The following is a 17,924-nucleotide window of genomic DNA, read 5'->3' on the forward strand; positions in this document are numbered from 1 at the left end:
CTGAATAGGTTCTGATTTCTTCTCAAACTACTTTTGTGTTTTGGGGCAAGTCACTTATCCTTTTTGATCTTAGTTGATTCATCTATAAAATGAGATCAGCAGTTTCATTTCAGTTAACAGTGACTCAGGGTCTTTGTGGGACTCAGATGAAATAATGTGTGTGAAAGTGTTAGCTAACTTGAAAGTGCTCTAAAATTATGAGATATAATTCTTAGACAGTTGATTTAAACTTAGCCTTGACTTAGGTCTATAGTTGAGCTTAGGTATTCTTCTATGTGTCTGTGAAAAATTATTATAAAGTTCTGATACAGGAACATTTTTGAGTGACATATTTCCACAGTTTTACTTTTAATTTTGAAAGACCTTAAAGTATTTTTCTAACTCAAGAAAAGAAGAACCGTACAAACTATACCAAATAGAACCTCTTGCCTGTTATATGATTGCTTCTATCCCTTCAACATTATTTACTTGGTAGGGCACAAAAATATGGGTCACCAATTTGTTACAGAGATTTTGAAGTTAAAATAAGAGCATAAATAAATGTCAAAACATTTATGAAATTTAATGATATACAGGTAAATTCTTTAACTAGTGTCACTACTATAGTAGGACCTAACTAAGTAGAAAGAAGGTAATTACTTATCTAATTAATTGAATATTCTATTTAACTGAGATATACCACATGCAATATTCTGAATCTTCAAGTCAGAAACCTAAATAGGAATAGAGAAATTATCCATGGCATTTTTTGTTAACAGACTACGAAACTGAGGTCTAGAGTGGTTGACAAAAATAATAGAGCTGACATTCAGTGGTCTTGCACTAAACAGATAATAGGAGAGGTGCATTTTGCCTATGAGTACCTTCTTTTTGACAAAGGATGTAAGAATATACAATGGGGGCAAAGCCTGTTCAATAAGTGGTGGTGGGAAAGTTGGATAGCTGCATGTAAAAGAATAGAATTAGAACACTACTAATGCTGTACACAAAGATAAACTCAGAATGGATTAAAGACCTAAATGTAAGACTATAAAAAACTATTAAACTCTTAGAAGAAAACATAGGCAGAACACTTGATGACATAAATGAAAGCAAGATCCTCTATGACCCACCTCCTAGAGTAATGGAAATATAAACAAAAATAAGCAAGTGGAACCTCATAAAACTTAAAAACTTTTGCATAGCAAAGCAAACTACAAACAAGGTGAAAAGACAACCCTCAGAATGGGACAAAATAATAGCAAAGGAAGCAACTGACAAAGAATTAACTTCAAAGATATACAAGCAGCTCATACAACTCAATATCAGAAAAGCAAACAGCCAACTGAAGTATTTAAAATCCTAAAAGTTGATGCTGTGAAAGTGCTGCACTCAACATACCAGCAAATTTGGAAAACTCAACAGTGAGTCACAGGAATTGGAAAGGTCAGTTTTCATTTCAGTTCCAAAGAAAGGCAATGCCAAAGAATGCTCAAATTACTGCACAATTGCAACCATCTCACACACTAGAAAAGTAATGCTCAAAATTCTCCAAGCTAGGCTTCAACAGTACATGAACTTCCACATGTTCAAACTCGATTTAGAAAAGGCAGAGGAACCAGAGGTCAAATTGTCAACATCTGTTGGATCATTGAAAAAGCAAGAGATTTCCAGAAAAACATCTACTTCTGTCTCACTGATTATGCTGAAACCTTTGACCGTGTGGATGACAAAAACCATGGAAAAATTCTTAAAGAGATGGGAATACCAGACCACCTGACCTGCCTCCTGAGAAATCTGTATACAGGTCAAGAAACAACAATTAGAACTGAACATGGAACAACAGAATGGTTTCAAACTAGGAAAGGAGTACATCAAGGTTGTGTATTGTCATCCTGCTTATTTAACTTATATGCAGAGTATATCATGAGAAACACTGGGCTGGAGGAAGCACAAAATGTAATCAAGATTGCCGGGAGAAATATCAATAACCTCAGATATGCAGATGACATCACCCTTATGGCAGAAAGTGAAGAACTAAAGAGCCTCTTGATGAAAGTAAAAGAGGAGAATGAAAAAGTTGGCTTAAAACTCAACATTCAGAGAATTAAGATCATGGCATCCAGTTCCATTACTTCAAGGCAAATAGATGGAGAAACAGTGAAAACAAGGAGAAACTGTTTTTTTCAGACTCCAAAATCACTGCAGATGGTGACTGCAGTCATGAAATTAAAAGACACTTGCTCCTTGGAAGAAAAGTTATGACCAACCTAGACAGCATATTAAAAAGCAGAGGCATTACTTTGTCAACAAACACTAGTCAAAGCTATGGTTTTTCCAGTAGTCATGTATGGAGGTGAGAGTTGGACTATAAAGAAAACTGAACACCAAAGAATTGATGCTTTTGAACTATGGTGTTGGAGAAGACTCTTGAGAGTCCCTTGGACTGCAAGGAGATCCAACCAGCCTATCCTAAAGGAAATCAGTCCTGAATATTCATTGGAAGGACTGATGCTGAAGTTGAAACTCCAATATTTTGGGCACCTGATGCGAAGAACTGACTCATTGGAAAAGACCCTGATGCTGGGAAAGATTGAAGGCAGGAGGAGAAGGGGATGATGGCAGAGGATGAGATGGTTGGATGGCATCCCTAACTCAGTGAACATGATTTTGAGTAAGCTCCAGGAGTTGGTGATGGACAGGGAGGCCTGGCGTGCTTCAGTCACAAAGAGTTGGACACAACTGAGTGACTGAACTGAATATTATGCGAAAAGGTGGGTTGAATGAAGCACAAGCTGGAATCAAGATTGCTGGGAGAAATATCAATAACCTCAGATATGCAGATGACACCACCCTTATGACAGAACACAAAGGGGGAACTAAGGAGCCTCTTGATGAAAGTGAAAGAAGAAGAATGAAAAAACTGGCTTAAAACTCAATATTTTCAAAAAACAAAGATCATGACATCCAGTTCCATCACTTCATAGCAAATAGATGGGGAAACAATGGAAACAGTGATATTCATCCTATATGTATTAGTTTGCATCTGCTAATCCCAAGCTCCCAATTTATCCCTCCCACACCTCTTCTCCCTCTTGGCAACTTTTTAAAATATAAAGTTGGCTTCTATGATTTGATGTTTTTTACTCTCATTTCTGGTTTACTAAAGATTCTGGTGAGATAGTGCTGGTTAGATGAAATGTTAATTTCAACTAACATTATTTAGTTGAATGTGTAATTGTGATATGTCTTTTTTCTTCACTTGTTTGTTTTCTGGTTGCTTGGGCATGGCAGGCAGGTTAGTTTCCAGAGCAGCATTCAAACCCATGCTCCCTGCAGTGGAAGTGTGGAGTTTTAACCACTGGACTGCCAGGGAAATCCAGTTGTGATGTTTTAAAGCAGAGTGTCCCATTACAAAAGTGTGGATCAGCTTGTTACAGAATAAAAGGACTGGAATTAAGTAAGCACTGTGATGATAAGTACATAAAAGAGAGAGATAAAGAGATGGTGATGGATAGGGAACAGGAAGAATTAGAATTTGCCTGGGACACTAGCATTCTCACCCTGCCCTCTTATGTTCTATATTTAACATCAAATGGCAGAACAAGGTTGCTGAGAGTAAGAAGCTGGAGCCCTGCCAATCCACTGGCATCCAAGCTATGCACTTCGCAACTCCACTTCTCCAGGCTGTTCATGTGAGGAGGATGGATGACAATAGGATTCCAAAGAAATTACTTTGCCCTGAGCTGAGAGGACAACCATTAGCAAGCCCTCTCCAGAAGGTCAGAGGAAGCTCTCCGAGGATATATAAATGTATATAGATAGTGGAGCTCAGGCGCCAGTTGCTACAGTCACTGTGGATAAAAATACTGATCAGAATAGAAGTCATTCCAGTGTTGGATTAGAGGGTTCTGGGAGCTGTAGTTCTGTGTGTGTGCATGCGCACATAGATCTACATGATTGTAGGCATCTGTTATTATAGGCAGGTATCATTTTGTTCCTAGTGTTGTGCAAAATAAGTGTCTTGATTCTATTCCCTTTTTTTGATGGACCACTAAATACTTCTGATTGCCAAAAGCCTTTTTTTCTGTTTCTTCCCTGTGTTTTCACTATCCTCTTAACCCTCCCTGTAATACTTTCCTATACATTAGGTGTCATGGGCAGATTGTATTTTCCAAAGTCAGCTGCAATAATCCCACTTCTGGGCATATATTAGAAAAAAGCAAAAAATTATTCAAAAGGATACATGTTCATAGCAGTATTATTTACAGTTATCAAACTATAAAAGCAAGCAAAACATCCATTGACAGATGAATAAATAAAAAGATGTTTTATATTAATATATATATAATGGAATATCAACCATAAAAAGGAATGAAATTTTGTCATTTGCAATAATAAGGATGGACCTAGAGGGCATTATGCTAAGTGAAATAAATCAGACAGAGGAAAGCAAATACTGTACGATACCATTTATATGTAGAATCTAAAAATACAATAAAGTAGTGAATATAACATAAAAGAAGCAGACTTACAGAGGTAGAGAACAAATCACTGTTACCAGTGGGGAGAAGGAAGGGAAGATAGGCATAGGGAATTAAGAAGTACAAACTATTAGGTTTGAAATAAGCTACAGGAATATATTTTACAACAAAAGAATATAACCAATGTTTCATAATAACTATAACAGGAGTACAAATTTAAAAAATTGTGAACCACTATAGTGTACACCTGTAACTTAGAGTATTATATAGCAGCCATACTTCAATTTAAAAATGCAAAAAAAAAAAATCCTCCTCAATGCAATATAATTGTTCACTTTCCACTTGATTAGAAGAATAATAGTGCAAACCCACTGGTTCAACTAACATGAAATTTCTTGATCAGGAGACAGCTGAAATTGGTATGAACAGGGATAGCTCTCTGAGTTGCCATTAATTTTTGCCTTGCTGTGAAATAGAACCAATGTTTTAGAGGATTATTCAGTTTCTCAAGAAAAGACAAAAATCTGAATTTTTGTATAAATCAACAATATTTGAGCCAGTTTATGAGTCAATGGTGACACCGTCATGGGAGGTGACATGAACTTAAGGAATATAATGAATGAAATTCTGGACATCTAAGAGCTGATTAAAAAAAAAAATACAACAATAATATAGAGGAGTAATATGATAACATGCAATTAAAAGGAACTTGCTCCTTGGAAGAAAAGGGATGATAAACTTAGAGAGCATATAAAAGAGCACAGAGATCACTTCACCAGCAAAGGTCCATATTGTCAAAGGTATGGTTTTTCCAGTAGTTATGTATGGATGTGAGAGTTGGAACATGAAAAAGGCTGAGTGCTAAAGAATTGTTGCTTTCAAATCATGGTGTTGGAGAAGACTCTTGAGAGTTCCATAGACTGCAAGGAGTTCAAACCAGTCAAACCTAAAGGGAATCAACCCTGAAATTTCACTGGATGGGTTGATGCTGAAACTGAAGCTCCAATACTTTGACTATCTGATGCAAAGAGCCAACTCATTGGAAAAGACCCTGATGCTGGGAAAGACTGACAGCAGGAGGAGAAGGGGGTGACAGCGGATGAGGGTTGGATGGGTTGGATGACATCATTGACTCGATGGCCATGAGTTTGAGAAAACTCTGGGAGATAGTGAAGGACACAGAAGCCTGGCATGCTGCCATTCATGGGGTTACAAAGAGTCAGCCATGACTTAGCAACTGAAGGATAAACAAAATAGATATATAAGTCAAAATAAACAACTCCTCTGAAATTGGTTGCAATAATACTTCCAATTCCTTATCAGCAATGTGACCTTGGCATTTTTTCCACTGGGAAATGGTGGGGTTCTAGATCCCTTCCTCTGGAATCTGAAAGGGACTGATTCATTTGTAACCAAAGAATGTGGCAGAAGAGATCGAGCTTCCACCTGGTGAGCTAGAATTCTTGTACTGCAACCCTAAGCCTTCATGTAAATAATTTAACTGCCCTGAAGTCACCACCATATGAGGCAATTCAAGGTCGTCCTGGTTGAGAAACCACATGGAGAAGCCCTAATACGAAATGAAGATGGAGCGGTGCATACGCAGCCCGTCACACTTCCTCCTCACTGCACCAGCTTCAGCTACCATCTGACCGTAGCCCCACGAGACACCCTGACTCAGCTCCTCACCTATAGGAACGATTGTGCTCTGCTGTGTTTAGTCACTCAGTCATGGCTGACCCTTTGCGACCCCACAGAGTGTAGCCCGCCAGGTTCCTCTGTCTATGGGGATTCTCCAGGCAAGAATACTGGAGTGAGTTGCCATGCTCTCCTCCAGGGGAACTTCCAGATCCAGGGATTAAACCCAGTCTCCCACATTGCAGGCAAATTCTTTCCCATCTGAGCCACCAGGGATGCACAGGAATACTGGAGTGGGCAGCTTATTCCTTCTCCAGGGGATCTTCCCGACCCAGGAATCGAACCAGGGTCTTCCGCATTGCAGAAGGATTCTTTACTAGCTGAGCTACCAGGGAAGCCCATAGAAACAATTAGGTTTTATAAAAAGATACTTTCCTTGATTCAGGCTTTCAAGTTTGGAGTAATTTGCTATGCAGAAATAGAGTCCAAATAACTTTTCTTTAAGGCTTTCCTCTTGAATATATTTCAGTTCAGTTCAGTTCAGTCACTTAGTCATGCCCAACTCTTTGTGACCCCATGAACTGCAGCACACCATACTTTCCAGTCCATCACCAACTCCCAGGCCTTGCTCAAACTCATGTCTATCAAGTTGGTGGTGCCATCCAACCATATCATCCACTGTCATCCTCTTTTCCTCCTGCTTTCAATCCTTCCCAGCAACAGGGTCTTTTCCAATGAGTCAGTTCTTCGCATCAGGTGGCTACCATTTTGGAGCTTCAGCTTCAGCATCAGTCTTTCTAATGAATATTCAGGACTGATTTCCTGTAGGATTGACTTGTTTGATCTCTTTGCAGTCCAAGGGACCCTCAAGAGTCTTCTCCAATACCATAGTTCAAAAGCATCAATTCTTCAGCACTCAGTTTTCTTTATAGTCCAACTATCACATCCATACATGACTACTGGAAAAACCATAGCTTCGATTAGATGGACCTTTTTTGGGAAAGTAATGTCTCTGCTTTTAAATATGCTGTCCAAGTTGGTCATAGTTTTTCTTCCAAGGAGCAAGTGTCTTTTAATTTCATGGCTGCAGTCACTGTCTGCAATAATTTTGGAACCCAAGAAAATAAAGTCTGCCACTGTTTTCATTGTTTCTCCATCTATTTGCTGTGGAGTGATGGGGCCGGATGCCATAATCTTCATTTTTTGAATGTTGAGTTTTAAGGCAACTTTTTCACTCTCCTCTTTCACTTTCAGAAAGAGGCTCTTTAGTTCTTCTTCATTGTCTCCATAAGGCTGGTGTCATCTGTGTATCTGAGGGTATTTGCATTTCTCCTGGCAATTGTGATTCCAGCTTGTGCTTCATCCAGCCCGGCATTTTGCATGATGCACTCTGCACATAAGTTAAATAAGCAGGGTGACAATATACAGCCTTGACATACTCCTTTCCCAGTTTGGAACCAGTCTGTGTTCCATGTCCAGTTCTAACTGTTGCTTTCTGACCTGCATACAGGTTTCTCAAGAGGCAGGTCAGGTGGTCTGGTAGTCCCATCACTTTCAGAATTTTCCAGTTTGTTGTGATCTACACAGTCAAAGGCTTTGGCATAGTCAATAAAGCAGAAATAGATGTTTTTCTGCAACTCTCTTGCTTTTTTTTGATGATCCAACAGATGTTGGCAATTCGATCTCTGGTTCCTTTGCCTTTTCTAAATCCAGCTTGAATATCTGGAAGTTCACGGTTCATGTACTGTTGAAGCCTGGCTTGGAGAATTTTGAGCATTACTTTGCTAGCATGTGAGATCATTGCAATTGTGTGGTAGTTTGAGCATTCTTTGGCATTGCCGTTCTTTGAGATTGGAATGAAAACTGACATTTTCCAGTCCTGTGGCCACTGCTGAGTTTTCCAAATTTGCTGGTATGTTGACCTCAGCACTTTCACAGCATCATCTTTTAGGATTTGAAATAGCTCAACTGGAATTCCATCACCTCCACTAGCTTTGTTCATAGTGATGCTTCCTAAAGCCCACTTGACTTCACATTCCAGGATGTCTGGCTCTAGGTGAGTGATCACACCATCTTGATTATCTGGGTCATGAAGATCAATTTTGTATAGTTCTTCTGTGTATTCTTGCCACCTCTTCTTAATATCTTCTTCTTCTATTAGGTCCATACTATTTCTGTCCTTTATTGAGCCCATCTTTGCATGAAATATTCTCTTGGTATCTCTAATTTTCTTGAAGAGATCTATAGTCTTTCCCATTCTATTGTTTTTCTCTATTTCTTTGCATTGGCCACTGAGGAAGCTTTCCTTATCTCTCCTTACTAAGGAGTGATAAGGCTTTCTTGCCTCTTCTTAACACGTATTAACTTTACTACATTGTTTTCAGCTCTTGTTGGGATCTTGAGTACATCCTTTCCAACCTCTAGCCTCAAATCTGAGACATTGGACTGAATAATACCTCAAGAGGAGTAGAAAGAGTCTTAGCGTCCTGTATTTCTCCTTCATTGCCATGGTGTGTATCTGTTTTATAACTAAGCTGAACATACACATCAAGCATGATGTTCTCACTAGATCCTCGACATAGTTTGCACATGTGGATTGTTACAACTCCACCATCTATAATTCACTTAACAGCCAGAGTGATGTTTGAAATACAAAACCAGACTCATAGTACTGTGCTGCTCAAAATTCTTCAGTGATGTCCATCACTCTCAAAGCATTATGTGATCACACGATCTTGTCTCTACCCACCTCTCTTTTAACTTCTGTCACTTCTTTTCTTCATTGAACTCTTCTTGCATTGACCTTCTTCTTACTTCTTGAATACATCTATTTCATTTCCACTTAGGGCTTGCACATTTACTATTTCCTCTGCTTAATGCTCTTGCCCCTGATCTTTGCATGACTTACCCCTTAGCGCTCAAGCATCTGCTTCAATGTCTTTTCCTTCAACTGATTTTCTCCTAAGATCCTATCTGAATTTGTCCCTACAGCTTAGCATTTTAACATTCTCTGTCATTTCTCTGCTTTCTTGTTTTTCAAAACACTCATTACTACATGAAATTACATTGTATATATAAGGAAATACTTCTATTGTCTTAGATTTACCTGAGGTTTCAAAGGTAGGAGCAAGAGCTGTTAATTGCTGTTGTGTTTGACTCTTTGCAACCCCATGGCCTGCAGCATGCCAGGCTTCTGTATCCTTCACCATCTCACAGAGTTTGCTCAAACTCATGTCATTGAGTCAGTGGTGCCATGAAATCATCTCGTCCTTTGTTGTCCTCTTCTCTTCCTGCCTTCAAACTTTTCTAGCATCAGAGTCTTTCTTAATGACTCGGCTCTTCACATCAGGTGGCCAAAGTATTGGAGCTTCAGTTTCAGCATCCGTCCTTCCAATAAATAGTCAGAGTTGATTCCTTTAGGATTGCTGATATATCTTTTAAAAGTGCCAGATCTTTATATTTGTGTGGGGACATTTTAAAACTTGTCCAGCAGCTCTTAGCCCTTCACACATCTCAAGGACATGTAAGCAGAGGTGAGATGATTGATGAGAGGAAGATTAGAGAGCAAGTATCTCTCTAAAGAGTTGCCAGTAGCTGTACTGGGCTTCTCTGGTGGCTCAGTGGGAAAGAATCTGCCTGCCAATACAAGAGATACAGGTTCGATCCTTGGGTCAGGAAGATCCCACGGAGAAGGAAATGGCAACCCACTCCAGTATTCTTGCCTGGGAAACCCCATGGACACAGGGGCCTGGGGAGGGGGGGCTATAGTCCATGGGGTCACAAAAGAGTTAGACGTGACTTAGAAACTAAACAAAAACATTGCTGGTCATTGGCTCCCTTCCTTTGGGGGAAGGAGAACTTCCCCTTTAAGATCAGCCAAGTAAGTGGTCTACATGAAAACTGCTTAGCAAATGTAACCTGTGCCCTGGGATCTTGGTGTGTGTAGGAGACTGGTAGACATGGTGATTAACACCAGGTTCCTGCCTGTAGAGACCAGTCACTCTGGTTGAATCCAGAGTGACTTGCCAAGCCATTCAGAAGGCAGAGTGAGCAGAAAGGGCCACAGTGAGAACAAGACTTCTTCACTGATGGCAGGACCAAGATAATCACATTTTTCAGCACACCACATATACCTGCATCACCTATCTAGCCTTTAATCTTCTTGAAGAGGATCTTCCTCAAGAGGATTTCCTCCCAGTGGAAAGGACCTACCAGAAAGATGGGAGGTGTAATATGGATCACACAGGAAGGGTGTGGGTTAGAAAGGTAAGTGAGTGGGTGGGGTCATAATGATCATAAGTCTGGAGGTCACCTGAATGAAAGGCACAAGACCCTTGCCAAGAAACATTTCTAAGGGTCTCTAGAGAGAGGAGATCATCAAAGGAACCACAAAGAGCCCCATAACAGAAAGGACCATGCCAGGTATGAAGTGAGTCTCTTGTAAACAGCATATATTTGTTCAGCCAGTATATGTCTTTTGGTTGGAGTATTTAATTCATGTACATTTAAGGTAATTATTGATATGTATGTTCTTACTGCCATTTTGTTAATTGCTTTAGATTTGTTTCTGTAGGTCTCTTTTCTTTCTTCTTCTTTCGTTCTCTTGTGATTTGAGGACTTTCTTTAGTGTGTGCTTGGATTCCTTTTTCTTTTGTGTGTGTACATCTATTATAGATTTTTGGTTTGTGGTTACCATGAGGTTTTGATATAGCAATATATATAAATACACACACACACACAGGGTTTTTAGTTGCTGATCTTGTAGTTTCAAATGCATTTCAAATATCCTGTATTCTCTTCCTCTCAGGATTACTGGTTTAGATATTGTACTTGTGTGTGGATGGCTTCCTACCTTTACTGTGTGTTTACCTTTACTGGTGAACTTTCCTGTTTCATTATTTTCTTGTCTCTAGTTGTGGCATTTTCTTTTCCACCTAGAGAAGCTCCTTTAGCTTTGCCATAAACCTTGCTTTGTAGTGCTGGTTTGGTGGCATTGAGCTAAGACTAAGAGCCAGACATCCTGGAATGTGAAGTCAAGTGGGCCTTAGGAAGCATCACTATGAACAAAGCTAGTGGAGGTGATGTAATTCCAGCTGAGCTATTTCAAATCCTAAAAGATGATACTGTTAAACTGTTGCATTCAATATATCAGCAAATTTGGAAAACACAGCAGGGGCCACAGGACTGGAAAAGGTCAATTTTCATTCCGATCCCAAAGACAGGCAATAACAAAGAATGTTCAAACTACTTCACAATTGCAATCATCTCACACACCAGCGAAGTAATGCTCAAAATTCTCCAAGTGAGGCTTCAACTGTACATGAACCAAGAACTTCCAGATATTCAAGCTGGATTTAGAAAAGGCAGAGGAACAAGAGATCAAATTGCCAACATCTGTTGTATCATAGAAAAAGGAGGAGAATTAAGACCTTATCCTGTCCCTTAATTGCGCATCTACTTTCTCTCCTCACTCTCCACCAATCCTGAAGGAATAGGAGGTAATAGAATGAGAAGTGAAGAGAACTAAAAAACAGAGAGGAAACTCATGAATTACCCCACCCCTTTCCTGCTGCGCATTTCTTAGCCCAGGATGGAGAATACACTGAAACCTAAAAATTGATGACAGAGTAATACTTCAATATTAAGTTGGATTGGACTTTCAAATTTTTAAAGTGAGACTCATTCAATAGTATCTGGAAATGATAAGAAAAGATAGGCTGGGTGCCTTAGATATCACTGGGAGTTCTGGAGGAAAGCTTCAGCATAGCACATGCAAGCAAGTTTATGATGATTCAAAGGAGCTTATGATGATTTTTGGTTCACACTCCATGGAATCTAAGTTGTTTAGTAAATACACATGCACATTTACTTATTATGCATTTTCTGTCTTTTACATCAGAGGGTAAAATGCATGAGGGGAGAGACTTTGTTTTCCTTTATTCACTGTTGTATCCCAGTGTTTAGAAGAATGTTGCCACCTTGGAAAGGGCTTCTCTGGTGGCTCAGATGGTAAAAAATATGCCTGCAATGCAGGAAACCCGGGTTCGATCCCAGGGTCAGGAAGATCACCTTGAGAAGGGAATGGCTACTCACTCCAGTATTCTTGCCTGGAGAAGTCCATGGACAGAGGAGCTTGCCACCTATAGTCCATGGGACTGGAGTCAGACACGACTGCGACTAAGACATGGCACTTTCGAACTGCTTAATAATTTTTTCCTTGAAAAATGAATGCTAGAAGGATGGAAATAAAATATTTTTTTAATGGATATTATAGTTCCTGAACGCTTCTGGACCGGACTCCCCTAGAAATCATATCCTTATAGAGTCCCATGAGTTGGCTGGAGAGGAGGCGTGGGAAGGGGAGTGGAAAGTTCTGGAGCAAATGTAGCTACTAGCTGTGTGAGAAGTCATTTAATTGCTGTGAGTCTCACTTTCCTTGTCTGTGGAATTAGGATTCCTCCATCAACCTGACAAGTCATGGTGAGCGTTATGGTCACAGTGTTCTGAGTTTCTGGTTCATCCTGCCTACTAACAGTCCATCGTCTCCTTTTCCCCTGCAGAAAGGACACGGCCTTGTTCAGCCTTGCTGATGCTTTTCTGGTAGACAGAGCCACTGAATTTCTGATTACAGAAGGGTGACTGTGATGTGCAGCAGAAGCAGTGTTTTCTCTGGGAGTTCTCTGGCCTCAAAGGTGATGGATGGGCACCTCTCAGGCATAGTTCGTTGATCAATAAGCCATAAAGTCTCAAATTATTTTGTTAGATCCATTGATCAAATCCATCGAATTTGTCCCAACTCTTTTACTGTGAAGGCAGAGACTGGTGACATTCAGTTTCTCTCTCCTTTCTACTTTCTTTCTTCCATCTGGCTTTGGGGTGCTTTGTGGCAGTGTGGGAAAGCCCAGAATTTGAGAATGAAAGTTACCACCCCCAAAGTTGAAGGAAAAAGGCTTGTTTTGGTTTTCTACTTCAGAATGAAGTGGTGTGGTTTTTCTCTTTGGTCTTTCTAGGGGTCCCATAGTATACAGTATTCCTCCCTTATCCTTGGGGGTTATGTTCCAAGACCCTTGATGCCATCATAGATGCCTGAAACTGTGGATAGTACTTGACCTATATATATTAATACTATGTTTTATGTAGGACACATACATATCTTTGATAGCATTTAATTTATAAATTAGGCACAGTAAGGGATTCGTAATAGCTAATAATAGAATAAATGTAACAATATTCTGTAATAAAACTTATGTGAATGTAGTATCTTTCAAAATAGCTAATTGTGCAAATTTAATGCCTTTTACATCTTAACTCTGCACTTAACCCACACTATGGCTGTCACTTTTGCAGTTTGAGGTGTGACAAAAAAACTAGCACATATTTCTTTTTCTTTCTTTACAATTTTACAGGAAGATTTATTCTTATCTTAAATCTTAATAATCCCAGTGTATGATTTTTCTTTCTTTCTTTTGTTGTGCAGCATGGCTTAAGGGATCTTAATTTCCTGACTGGGAATTGAAACAGGGACCCAGCAGTGAAAACAATGAGTCTTAGTTGCTGGAATGCTAGGGAATTCCCCAGCATATGATTTCCCCCCTTTCCTTACTACATCAAGATCTTTTGTCTTTTCGCTTAAAGGAAGTACTTTGTGCTTCTCTTTGGCATATCCAAGTTGCCAGCATCACTACTCCTCTGCTTTGGGGCTATTATTAAGAAAAGTAGAGTTACCCGAGATCAAGCGCTGTAATCCTGTAATGTAATCCTGTGACAGTCGATCTGATAAGTGAAAGGGCTACAAAGTGGCTAATGGCAGGAAACACTGGACAAAGGAAAGTCTTACATCCTGGGTAGGATAGAGCTGGACAGCACAAGACTTCATCATACTACCTGGAATTTGCACAATTTAAACTTTATGAATTACTTATTTCTGGATTTTTTCATTTAATATTTTGGACTGTGGATGACCTGGGGTAACCATGAGAAGTGAAAGCATGGATAACTGGGGACTGCTGTACTGGCTTTGGAGCATCTTCACCTTTCTTGTATTCATTCATTCATTCATTCAATCTGTTCAATTATTCAGCAAATATCTAGTCTGTGTTAAGTACATTGGATGAGTTATATGTGCATGGATGCTTGTTTTTTCTACAAGGGCCAGTTGGGTTCAGGTTCCCAGGAAACTGCAAGATTTTTTAGGTATATGGCCCATGGCATTTCCTCAATTTTTACTGTTGGATGAGTGAATTGAATTGCTTTTGGGAGTAATTCATTAGGCACAGATTTTATTCACTTATTGAACAAACACTTATTAATTACTTTCTAGTGCAAATAATAATATCTAGGTTTTAGGGTTGTCTTGATGATAAAAGAATACATAGAGTTGCTAGTACATTTTCAGGTGCAAAATAAATTATTAATAACTGGTAGATATTATTATCATTATTATCTCTTGATAGATTTGAGTGATGGTAAGCAAATGCCACTATTTATTTGGCTTGCTTATTTTAGAAAATCCTCTTGTTGTGAATCTCTGACTCCTACACGATAAATAAAATGGTTCAATTAAGTATATTCTTAGTATCTTATTTGACTCCTCCTTCCTACCCTGTCCTTCCAACACATACACAGTTATTTAGCTCAAGAAGAACAGCACCAACTCAGCACCCAGGTCTCTGGTATCCTAGAAAGGAAGGGTATAATCAAGGCTTATCTTAGTGAGTAAAATACACCCATCCTTGGAAATAAAAACATTTAGCTTCCTGTATAAGGAAAGCTGCCTCAGGTAGCTAAATATCTCTCTTTTTCCCAATGAGAATCTTATTTGCTCTCTTAAGAAGTGAATCTAATATTTAGTAATTAGTTTATTTGTGTTGTTTATAGAGTAGTTTTCCACATAAGACTTCCAACAAGGAACTAAAATTGCACATACTTTAATATTTTGTGTTAAAAGGGGGAAAACCTAAAATTTATTTAATTTATATTTTCACCACACACCCCAGCCTCACTAGGTCCTGCCATGCTCATTTTGTTTCAATTATCAAATGATTTCCAGACTCCCTCTTTCTAAGTAGTTCTGTGCTAGCTATGTTTCCTCAAGGCTTTTTTGTTCATGATCATCCTTTCATTTGAATATATCCCTTACTTTCCCACTTGAGAGGTTGTCTACAATCACCCAGTTTCTAGTTTAAGGGTCTTTCCTATGAGTTTCCCAATCCCCTATTGCTTACTTTTATTGTTTTATAGGCCCCATTAATTTTCTTTTTACAATTGAGGTATAGTTGAAGTACAATATTATATGTTACAGGTGTACACTATAGTTATTCACAATTTGTAAAGGTCATGCCCCACTTATAGTTATTATGAAATATTGTCTACTTTCCTTGTGTTGTACAATATATCCCTGTGGCTCGTGTGTGTGTGTGCTAAGTTGCTGTAGTTGTGTCTGACTCTGTGTGACCCCATGGACTGTAACCTGCCAGGCTCCTCTGTCCATGGGATTCTCCAGGCAAGAATATTGCAGTGAGTTGCCATGCCCTCCTCCAGGGGATCTTCCAGACCCAGGGATCAAATCCTTATCTCTTACATCTCCTGAATTGGCAGGCAGGTTCTGTACCACTGTGCCACCTGAGAAGCCCCACCTTTGTAGCTTATTTTATATGTAGTAGTTTATGCCTCTTAATCTACTATCCCTATGTTACCCCTTCTCCCAGTACATTTACTTTTATTAATACATTATTCACTCTACATGGTAAGTATTGGTTTGTTTCCCTACTAAACTATGTTACTTGAGTCTGGGGACACAGGTTTGCAATCCTGGTGTCCAGGACAGTTTCTGATATAGTAACTGTTCATCATGAACTCCTTACTGCCAAAATCAGACTTAAATTGAAGAAAGTAGGGAAAACCACTAGACCATTCAGGTATGACCTAAATCAAATCCCTTACAATTATTCAGTAGAAGTGAGACATAGATTTAAGGGACTAGATCTGATAGACAGAGTGCCAGATGAACTATGGACAGAAGTTCGTCACATTGTAGAGGGGACAAGAATCAGGACCATCCCCGAGAAAAAGAAATGCAAAAAAGCAAAATGGTTGTCTGAGGAGGCCTTACAAATAGCTGTGAAAAAACAGAAGCCAAAAGCAAAGGAGAAAAGGAAAGAAATACCCATTTGAAAGCAGAATTCAAAAGAATAGCAGGGAGAAATAAGAAAGCCTTCCTCAGTGATCAGTGCAAAGTAATAGAGAAAAACAATAGGATGGGAAAGACTAGAGATCTCTTCAAGAAAGTTAGAGATACCAAGGGAACGTTTCATGCAAAGATGGGCTCAACAAAGGACAGAAATGGTATGGACCTAACAGAAGAAGAAGATATTATGAAGAGGTGGCAAGAATACACAGAAGAACTGTACAAAAAATATCTTCATGACCCAGATAATCATGATGGTGTGATCACTCACCTCGAGCCAGACATCATGGGATGCGAAGTCAAGTGGGCCTTAGGAAGTTCACTACAAATAAAGCTAGTCGAGGTGGGGGAATTCCAGTTGAGTTATTTGAAATCTTAAAAGATAACACTGTGAAAGTGCTGCACTCAATATGCCAGCAAATTTGGAAAACTCAGCAGTGGTCACAGGACTGGAAAATGTTCGTTTTCATTCCAATCCCAAAGAAAGACAATGCCAAAGAATGCTCAAACTACCACACAATTGCAATGGTCTCACACACTAGTAAAGTAAGGCTCAAAGTTCTCCAAGCCAGGCTTCAGCAATATGTGAACCATGAACTTCCAGATGTTCAAGGTGCTTTTAGAAAAGGCAGAGCGATCAGAGATCAAATTGCCAACATCTGCTGGATCACTGAAAAAACAAGAGAGTTGCAGAAAAACATCTATTTCTGCTTTATTGACTATGCCAAGCTTTGACTGTGTGGATCACAATAAACTGTGAAAAATTCTTCAAGAGATGGGAATACCAGACCACCTAACCTGCCTCTTGAGAAATCTGTATGCAGGTCAGGAAGTAACAGTTAGAACTGGACATGGAACAACAGACTGGTTCCAAATAGGAAAAGGAATATGTCAAGATTGTATATTAATACCCTGCTTATTTAACTCATATGCAGAGTACATTATGAGAAATGCTGGGCCAGGTGAAACACAAGCTGTAATCACAATTGCCAGGAGAAATATAAATAACCTCAGATATGCAGATAATACCAAGCTTGTGGCAGAAAGTAAAGAAGAACTAAAGAGTCTCTTGATGAAAGTGAAAGAAGAGAGTGAAAAATTTGGCTTAAAACTCAACATTCAGAAAACAAAGATCATGGCATCCAGTCCCATCACTTCATGGCAAATAGATGCAGAAACAGTGGAAACAGTGGCAGACTTTGTTTTTTTGGGCTCCAAAATCACTACAGATGTTGACTACAGCCATGAAATTAAAAGATGCTTATTCCTTGGAAGAAAACTTATGACCAACCTGAATAGCATATTAAAATGCAAAGACATTACTTTGCCAACAAAGGTCTGTCTAGTCAAGGCTATGGTTTTTCCAGTGGTCATGTATGAATGTGAGAGTTGGACTACAAAGTAAGCTGAGAGCTGAAGAATGGATGCTTTTGAACTGTGGTGTTGGAGAAGACTCTTGAGAGTCCCTTGTACTTCAAGGAGATCCAACCAGTCCATCCTAAAGGAAATCAGTCCTGAATGTTCATTGGAAGGACTGATGTTGAAGGTGATACTCTAATACTTTGGCTACCTGATGTGAAGAGCTGACTCATTGGAAAAGACCCTGATGCTGGGAGGAATTGGGGGCAGGAGGAGAA

The sequence above is a fragment of the Muntiacus reevesi genome, chromosome 1 (assembly GCF_963930625.1).
Source record: "Muntiacus reevesi chromosome 1, mMunRee1.1, whole genome shotgun sequence".
Classification (NCBI taxonomy): domain Eukaryota; kingdom Metazoa; phylum Chordata; class Mammalia; order Artiodactyla; family Cervidae; genus Muntiacus; species Muntiacus reevesi.